This window comes from Camponotus vicinus, unplaced genomic scaffold (assembly GCF_025532165.1).
Source record: "Camponotus vicinus isolate PSW18456_S1 unplaced genomic scaffold, iyCamVici1.0 SCAF_2, whole genome shotgun sequence".
Lineage (NCBI taxonomy): Eukaryota > Metazoa > Arthropoda > Insecta > Hymenoptera > Formicidae > Camponotus > Camponotus vicinus.
The window spans coordinates 22096782-22107174 of NW_028141956.1; the positions used below are offsets into that span (position 1 = coordinate 22096782).

At 29.4% G+C, this 10393-nt stretch overlaps 1 long non-coding RNA gene across 1 annotated transcript; it reads right to left on the reverse strand.

The window, feature by feature from the left end:
• Positions 1 to 269: 269 nt before the first annotated feature.
• On the reverse strand, positions 270 to 1412 carry LOC145967368 (uncharacterized). The gene is made up of 3 exons (XR_014437382.1): positions 1100 to 1412; positions 771 to 867; positions 270 to 490 (listed from the first exon to the last, which is right to left on the reverse strand). It is a non-coding gene; the product is annotated as an uncharacterized LOC145967368 (long non-coding RNA).
• Positions 1413 to 10393: the final 8981 nt, after the last annotated feature.

Below are 10393 nucleotides of genomic sequence, written 5' to 3' on the forward strand. Positions count from 1 at the left end.
TCCCATTCAGTACTTTTTAACTTTATTTTAATACAAAGATTAAATATAGTTTTACATTTTGTACAAAATGTTTTCAGATAAATAGTATATTATATTTCTTAGTTCTTAAGAAAACATTATTATAATATAATAAAATACTTTTAATAAACAATAATAAAATACTGTTAATAAACATTAAAATATAATTATTAAAAAATCTTTAATGTTCAACGCATAATTATTTATATTAAATATTTATATTAATTATTTATATTAATGATTGCACTTAAGAACGAAACATCTGCTGTTTGTTATATACATGTTACATACATGTATGTTACATAGTTTAATAAAAAAAAAGAAAAATATCTAATTATAACAAATAAAAAAACAAAATTCTAATGTTCATTATGATGCAGATTTTTTTTAAATATTTGTATCTTCATTTTTTGTACATCATTCTTGAAGATGTTGATCTTGAATATTATCAGTTTGGTTTCTTTGTTTGTTTCTGAAATAATCAATAAATTTAATATTTAATGTAATATAGTTATTATTAAATATAGAAATATAATAAAGAAATATATAATAAAATAATTTCTAAAATATATATAATTATAAGAAACGTACAATCTTTCAATATTCATTTGAATATATGTTTACTTTGAATAGAAAAACATAATGAATATCATAAAAGATTATTAGAAACAAATTACTTCAAAAAAACTCTGAATTGATATATACAATTTTTCTATAAATATTAATATTTAAAAAAAATAATGTTTACTTACGCAATTCTACGAACACGTGCAGGAGCTTGGACGATCCAATTGATCATAATTTTTATAATTATTTCCTCGGTTGAATATGCGTATAAACGAACAACAGCTACAAATATACATATATCAATTTATAATATTATACACATTACCATCATAAACGATATTCATTTATGCTTTGTTCCAATATAACTATTCTGTAGTATTAATCGATACTTGTTTCAAATTATGATTACAGTGTCAAAAGAGACAGAAGGAATTAGCAGAAATTGTTAATTTCGGAAAACAACCACAATGATGTAATTATTGATAATGAATGGCTTTGCAAAATAAGAACTTACCTTTGATTCACTGTTTAATTTAAAGGTAATTGTGAAGGAGAGGGGCTTTCTAGCTTCGATTGATTTCGTGAAAATTTCACAATTTTACGTAAAACACTCTTAATTACGAAAAAAGTTATCGAAAACTCGGGACATTTAAGATGACAATTGTTTAAGGTTAGGAAACCTCTCATACCGATTACCCATACAGCACAGAACATTGCAGTAATATTGCGGCAATATTGCAATGTTGCTGCAATGTTACAACAATATTAATAATATTGCTGCAATATTCTGTGCTGTATGGGTAAGGCTGCGTTCCGATATTTACTTAGTACTGAGAATCTATAGTTTCTGTCACGCATACTATAGATTTTCAGTACTGGCAGTGAATATCGGAACGCAGCCTAAATGTGACTACGCGCGCATGCGTTTTTAATTATCTGTCGCTAATAGAGCGCTCGAAATTTGAACTTTATAATATACTAAAAAAAAAAATAGGTACCGAAAAGATTAGTGAGGCAAGGTATATATGATATTGTATTAAATCTTCGCCTTACTAAAAATTTGATGAGTCTACAATAATACTAAAAAAAATACGATACAGAAAAAATTAGCAAAAGCCAGGTAGAATTATACGCCAGGTAGAATATATGCGCTACTTTTACATTTTATTAAATATGTATCAACTACGTGTTTGATACATTTATATTTATATATTTATATAATATGCGCAACATACCTGCATGTTATTTATATATATATTTTGACTTGGATATTTCACTGTATATATCTATTGCGCTAATTACGTATTTAATACATTATGTTTGATATGAAATGAAATGCAATGTAAATGCAATATTGTTACGTATTTAATATATATTTACAATGAAAGGTGCTGTGCGGGATCGTAACAATTATTTTTTCTTTAATAGGCTGATGGCAGAGAACAAGACGTAAGCGTTTACATCTGTCGTAGTTGTTAACGTAAAGTAAGGCAGAGAAAAGCGTATATGTAACCGCATCCACACAAGAGCCTCTCACGACGTACGTATATGTTTTGTTCTGCTTTACTTTATGTCTACGACTACGACAGATGTAAGCGCTTACGTCTGTTCTCTGCCATCAGCCTTATAAACGTTATATCGTCTTATTACATCGTAATTATATCTTATTTACGTATAAGTTATATATATGTTTTATTAATGGTATATATCTTATTTATATATATGTTATGTATTATATATGTTTCATTAATGTTATTCCTTGGTTGCAGTATTTTCAAGTAAGTATGTAACATATATATAGCAACTATGTTTTTCGGTTATGTATTTATAACATAAATGTATCATCACCGTTACTTTTGAAAAGGGGCGAAATTATAATATAACTACAACATTGCAGCAACTTTCACGTTATATAAAATGTGATATTGAAATGTATAGCTGTTATATAGTGAACACGTAATTGTGTCGACTGGGTTATAAGTGACCGTCACGATGATGACGAATATGTCGAAGAAAGTTCCTCAGTTATAAACGATTTGCCTCTGTCAGTAATAAATAAATCATTAAACCATGCTGTTCTTTATATTTCAGGATTTGTAGAAAAAAATATATTAAAAAAATTAAAATGTTTGACATGTTGCAATCTTTTAAATGAATGCGAAGAAGCTCTTGCACCGTTTATTAATCGTGTAAGTTATGGATTCTTAAGATACCCACGAGCAGATTTGTATATCATAACTTCCACAACAGAAAAAGTTTTCAACATGTACAAATTAGAAAATAAGTTAAAATCTAAAAATGTAAATATGCGAATAGTAAGTAATGTTTTTAGAAATTTACAATTACATACAATTTTTATTAATTTTGAGGCACATATTTTAGAATTAGATGTATTAGAAAACCATAAATATGAACTGATAAAATTAATTATATTAGAATACCTAGAAATAAAATTAAAATATGAAGCTAAGATTATTTCTCTGAAAGAGCATGATAATTTTGTAAGACATATTTGTATAAAAACCGTTCCGTTTAAGGGTCAGTAAATTATATGAATAAATATTCGAAAGTGTATTTTATTTTTACCTTTGAGTCAAAGATTTCTACATTAAATATAACCTATGTTTGAATTCCCGCTTTTTGGTCATCGGGGCGGAGCTTAAATCTCGATATATCGAATCAATGTTGGATTCTCTTTTTAGAATGTTGTCATTGTTTTGGGGACGACTAGCAGTCCATATTTATATAGTCAAAGTATATATATATATATATATATATATATATATATATATATATATATACAGGGTGATTCTAAATAACTTTATGCTTTTGCAAAAACATAACCTTGACCGAATTCTAAGACGATTTTTCCTTTGGCAAAATTTCGTCCGAAGCTTAGTTTTTGAATTATTAAAGGAAGTAGTTAACGTATGACGGGTCGAATACAAGAAGCAGGCAAGGGTGACGCGATTCACCATCAGACGCGGGTGCTTACGCGGGGCGCCTGCTGCGATCAGCTGGTCGCTATACACATACATACACACATGCGAACACATACATTCTCTCTCTGTCTGTCTGTCTGTCTGTCTCTCTCTTTCTCTCTCTCTCTCCCCCCTCCTCTCTCGCTCATTCGCTCACTCACCTGTTTTTTTTTTTTTTTTTTTTTTTTACGAGAGAGGGGAAAATGCATTTTATGCATACCCACCGGTCGATCCAGTGAGTTATGTGGGACTCGAGTACCAAGTCGAATTACCAACTCGGTACTCCCTACCCACTAAAAACCCCACTCTTTTCACGAATTTCCTTTGACACACTGTCCCTCTGACTTCCCGAGATCTGTTTTCACATAACGTCAAAAAGTAGTTATTATTACCTTGTTCGATGACTTTTGATGTATTGCTGTAATTGCTTGAAGGAGAAATGAATTTTCCGATAGATCGTACGTTCTCAAATTTAACGTAGATATCACGTTGCAAAAGACAAGAAATCCACACTAAATTATCAACTGAAAGTTTTTCTCCTTTCATGAACTGTATTCTTGTATAAACTTTAACGTAATCACATTTATTTACTCACTCGATGAGACGAGAAATTTACTAATGACTCTCACTAATCACTATTAATCACTGTCGAATAATAACTGTTGGCGATTAAAAATCACTCGATGAAAGAAACACGCGCGGACACGTTACTACACGACGCGACAATGCGACGGTAATTATTCGGCGACTGCAAGCAGTTTTTTGTCATGGTAGGTTGCGGTAGGTTAAGATACTACTGGCGCAATCGAACGCAATCATGTGTTCGATTGAAGAATGCGGTAAACATAATAAACATTTAACATATTAATATTATTATTATCATGAATGTGTGTGATATCCATACATCGTATATCTATTTAAAAATTAATTAGAATAAATAAGTGTTTTTAAAATATTTATTACTTTTACTATTATCATATAAAATATTAATATTAAATATTTATTTAAGATAATAGTAAAAGTAATAAATATTTTAAAAACACTTATTTAATCTAATTAATTTTTAAATAGATATCATACGATGTATGGATATCACACACATTCATGATAATAATAATATTAATATGTTAAATGTTTATTATGTTTACCGCATTCTTCAATCGAACACATGATCGCGTTCGATAGCGCCAGTAGTACATTAACCTACCGCAACCTACCATGACAAAAAACTGCTTGCAGTCGCCGAATAATTACCGTCGCATTGTCGCGTCGTCGCGTCGTGTAGTAACGTGTCCGCGCGTGTTTCTTTCATCGAGTGATTTTTAATCGCCAACAGTTATTATTCGACAGTGATTAATAGTGATTAGTGATAGAGTCATTAGTAAATTTCTCGTCTCATCGAGTGAGTAAATAAATGTGATTACGTTAAAGTTTATAAAAGAATACAGTTCATGAAAGAAGAAAAACTTTCAGTTAATAATTTAGTGTGGATTTCTTGTCTTTTGCAACGTGATATCTACGTTAAATTTGAGAACGTACGATCTATCGGAAAATTCATTTCTCCTTCAAGCAATTACAGCAATACATCAAAAGTCATCGAACAAGGTAATAATAACTATTTTTTGACGTTATGTGAAAACAGATCTAGGGAAGTCAGAGGGACAGTGTGTCAAAGGAAATTCGTGAAAAGAGAGGGCATTTTAGTGGGTAGGGAGTACCGAGTTGGTAATTCGACTTGGTACTCGAGTCCCACATAACTCACCGGACCGACCGGCGAGTATGCATAAAATGCATTTTCCCCTCGTAAAAAAAAAAAAAAAAAAACCACGGGTAAGTGAGCGAATGAGAGAGAGAGAGAGAGAGTGAGAGAGAATGTATGTATTCGCATGTATGTCCGTGCATAGTATAGCGACCAGCTGATCGCCGAAGGCGCCCCGCGTGAGCGCCCGCGTCTGACGGTGAATCACGCCACCCTTGCCTGCCTCTTGTATTCGACCCGTCATACGTTAACTACTTCCTTTAATAATTCAAAAACTATACTTTGCACGAAATTTTGCCAAAGGAAAAATCGTCTTAGAATTCGGTCAAGATTATGTTTTTGCAAAAACATAAAGTTATTCAGAATCACCCTGTGTATATATATATATACAGGATATATATATATACATGGGACACCCTGTATATATATATATATATATATATATGTATATATACAGGGTGTCCCATTTTAAGTGTCCACCCCAAATATCTCTCTCATTTTTTATTTTAGAGAAAAATGGTTCAGACATGTTTTGTGTGGTTTCAAGGGGGCCATAAGATGGTACCATTGGTTTGACCTTGAAGAGTCATTTGAAGGTCACGTGAATGTCACTTCAATTTCTTTAAATGGAACACCCTATATATTTTTGCACATTCTTGTAGCTTATCTCGAGAGCTTTCCAAAACACTATAAATAAGTACCTTTTCGTTAAGTACTTTTTGAGTTATGAGGCTTGAAATAATTTCTTAATTTTACATAAACCGTAAAATATCTTCTAAAATATTCATTTTTCGATTATCTTACCTTAATACTTTTACGTACAAAATAATGAGAGGAATCAATTGGTGTAAAGGAAACACAAAGTTGTTTTTAAGAAAAAATATGTAATTTGCAATTAACAATTCCATATTTTTTCTTAAAAACAACTATGTGTTTTCTTGACACCAATTGATTCCTCTCATTATTTTGTACGTAAAAGTATTAAGGTAAGATAATCGAAAAATGAATATTTTACAAGATATTTTACGGTTTATGTAAAATTAAGAAATTATTTCAAGCCTCATAACTCAAAAAGTACTTAACGAAAAGGTACTTAATTATAGTGTTTTGGAAATCTCTCGAGATAAGCTATAAGAATGTGCAAAAATATATAGGGTGTTCCATTTAAAAAAATTGAAGTGACCTTCGCGTGACCTTCAAATGACTCTTCAAGGTCAAACCAATGGTACCATCTTATGGCCCCCTCGAAACCAAACAACTTTTGTCTGAAACATTTTTCTCTTCCGGGCTTGGTTTTCGAGATATTCGACTGGATGGATTAAAATGGGCCACCCTGTATATACAGGGTGTATCAGACCACCCGTGCTAGCCAAATATCTCGAAAACCAAGAACGACAGACAAAAATATTTCAGACAAAAGTCGTAGGGTTTCAAGTAACGTATTATATAGTAATATTGGTACGACCTTGAATAGTGTTGTCAAGGTCACGTGAAGGTCATCTTAAATTTCTTAAATGGAACCCCCTATTTTTCATTACATATTCTTGTAGCTTATCTCGAGGGCTTTTCAAAACACTAGAACAAAGTATTTTTTTCATTGAGTACTTTCCGAGTTATGAGGCTTGAAATCATTTCTTAATTTTACATAAACCGTAAAATATCTTGTAAAATATTCATTTTTCGATTATCTTACCTTAATACTTTTATGTACAAAATAATGAGAGGAATCAATTGGTATAAAGAAAACACAAAATTGTTTCGAAAAAAAAAATGTAATTGTTAATTGCAAATTAAATTTTTTTTTTCGAAACAATTTTGTGTTTTCTTTACACCAATTGATTCCTCTCATTATTTTGTACATAAAAGTATTAAGGTAAGATAATCGAAAAATGAATATTTTACAAGATATTTTATGGTTTATGTAAAATTAAGATATTATTTCAAGCCTCATAACTCGAAAAGTACTCAATGAAAAAATACTTTATTATAGTATTTTGAAAAGCCCTCGAGATAAGCTAGAAGAATATGTAATGAAAAATAGGAGGTTCCATTTAAGAAATTTAAGATGACCTTCACGTGACCTTGATAACACTATTCAAGGTCGTACCAATATTACTATATAATACGTTACTTGAAACCCTACAACTTTTGTCTGAAATACTTTTGTCTGTCGTTCTTGGTTTTCGAGATATTTGGCTGGCACGGGTGGTCTGATACACCCTGTATATATAGAGTTTACCAAAAGTGTGGAAACCCCTTAATATTTCGAAAAATACGCATTTAAAAATAAATGTTTCATACAAAAGTTATAGGGTTTTATGTGGCGCATTACACAGCAACGTTATTATGACCGCGAATAGCGTTGTCAAGGTTATGTGAAGGTCACCTCCAATTTTTTAAATGGGACACCCTATATGCTTTTGCATATTCTTGTAGCTTATCTCGAGAGCTTTCCAAAACACTATAATTAAGTTAGTTTTCATTAAGTACTTTCCGAGTTATGAGGCTTGAAATCATTTCTTAATTTTACATAAACCATAAAATATCTAGTAAAATATTTATTTTTCGATTATCTTACCTTAATACTTTTATGTAAAAAATAATGAGAGGAATCAATTGGTATAAAGAAAAAACGTAGTTGTTTTTTAAAAAAAAATGTGTTAATTGCAAATTACATATTTTTTCTTAAAAGCAACTATGTTTCTTCTTTACACCAATTGATTCCTCTCATTATTTTGTACATAAAAGTATTAAGGTAAGATAATCGAAAAATGAATATTTTACTAGATATTTTATGGTTTATGTAAAATTAAGAAATGATTTCAAGCCTCATAACTCGGAAAGTACTTAATGAAAACTAACTTAATTATAGTGTTTTGGAAAGCTCTCGAGATAAGCTGGAAGATAATGTAATAAAAAATATAGGGTTCCATTTAAAAAATTGAAGCTGACCTTCACATAACCTTGACAACGCTATTCGAGGTCAGAATAATGTTGCTGTGTAATGTGCCACATAAAACCCTATAACTTTTGTATGAAACATTTTTTTTTAAAATGCGTATTTTTCGAAATATTAAGGGGTTTCCACACTTTTGGTAAACCCTGTATATAATTGTTGCTTTGTGTTTAATGAACGTTTTTTATTATTTATAATTTAATTAAAATTGAATTTAATTTACAATTTATTTAAAATTTAATTTATAATTTAATTAAAATAATTTAATTATAATTTGTTATTTTTAAATTTAAATTATATTAATAATTTTAAACTTTAATTGTATAATTAACATATATAATTATATAACAATATACATAATATATACATAATATATACAGGGTGTCCCATTTTAAAAGTTCCACCCTCATAACTTTTCAGGATCAACGTTTGAAGAAAAACGTCATTTTCAAGGTCATTTGAAGGTCAACTTCCGTTTTTTAAATGGGAACCCCTATTTTTTATTACTTATTCTTGTAGCTTATCTCGAGAGCTTTCGAAAACACTATAATAAAGTATTTCTTCATTCAGTACTTTCCGAGTTATGAGGCTTGAAATAATTTCTTAATTTTATATGAACCATAAAATATCTAGTAAAATATTCATTTTTCAATTATCTTACCTTAATACTTTTATGTACAAAATAATGAGAGGAATCAATTGGTGTAAAAAAAACATACAGTTGTTTTTAAGAAAAAATATGGAATTGTTAATTGCAAATTACATATTTTTTCTTAAAAACAACTATGTGTTTTCTTTACACCAATTGATTCCTCTCATTATTTTGTACATAAAAGTATTAAAGTAAGATAATCAAGAAATGAATATTTTACTAGATATTTTATGGTTTATATAAAATTAAGAAATTATTTCGAGCCTCATAACTAGAAAAGTACTGAATGAAGAAATACTTTATTATAGTGTTTTGGAAAGCTCTCGAGATAAGCTACAAGAATAAGTAATAAAAAATAGGGGTTCCCATTTAAAAAATAGAAGTTGACCTTCAAATGACCTTGAAAATGACCTTTAATGTTGAATCCAAGGTCACTATTAGATAGCTCTCTTTGTTCCCTACAACTTTTGTCCGAGTCGTTTTCCTTCAAACGTTGATCCTGAAAAGTTATGAGGGTGGAACTTTTAAAATGGGACACCCTGTATATAATCATATATGTATAAATTAATTATAATATATAAAATGTAATTAATTTATATATAATTAAGTATATATTACGTATATTGTTGATAAAACTATATACAGGGTGTTCTAAAAAGGTTTGTCAAAAATTTAAGGAGATATTCCTCACACCTGAAGGATGAAAAAATGTTATATGGACATAGGTGCGGAAATGCTTATTTCAGGAGTTATGTTGAAAATACTGTTAGCTGTATTACGCAAGGAAAAATTTAGGATTAATTATTGTAGACGACAATCGTTTAATTAAGCTTATTTACATTTGCTTTTAATGTGACCTTGAGTATGTTACAATAAATGTTGAAAATGTTCACCATTTTCCTGAATACAAGCAGTGACACATCGACGCATCGATTCACGGACACGTTCAAAAATGCCTGGCGTACAGCGGATTGTCTCGCAACCTGCAGTGATACGGTCACGATCTGGAAAAAAAAAAGAATGAAAATGGTGAACATTTTCAACATTTATTGTAACATACTCAAGGTCACATTAAAACCAAATGTAAATAAGCCTAATTAAACGATTGTCGTCTACAATAATTAATCCTAAATTTTTCCTTGTGTAAGTAATACAGCTAACAGTATTTTCAACATAACTCCTGAAATAAGCATTTCCGCACCTATGTCCATATAACATTTTTTCATCCTTCAGGTGTGAGGAATATCTCCTTAAATTTTTGACATACGTTTTTAGAACACCCTGTATATTAATTATATATAATTTGTTTAAAATTATAAATATAATTTAAATTTAAAATTATATGTATTCATATAATTGTATATATAATATACATATATATTATTTTATGTCATACATTATATAACAAATTATTTATTATGTATTATATTATATGATATACATATATAATATACATTATT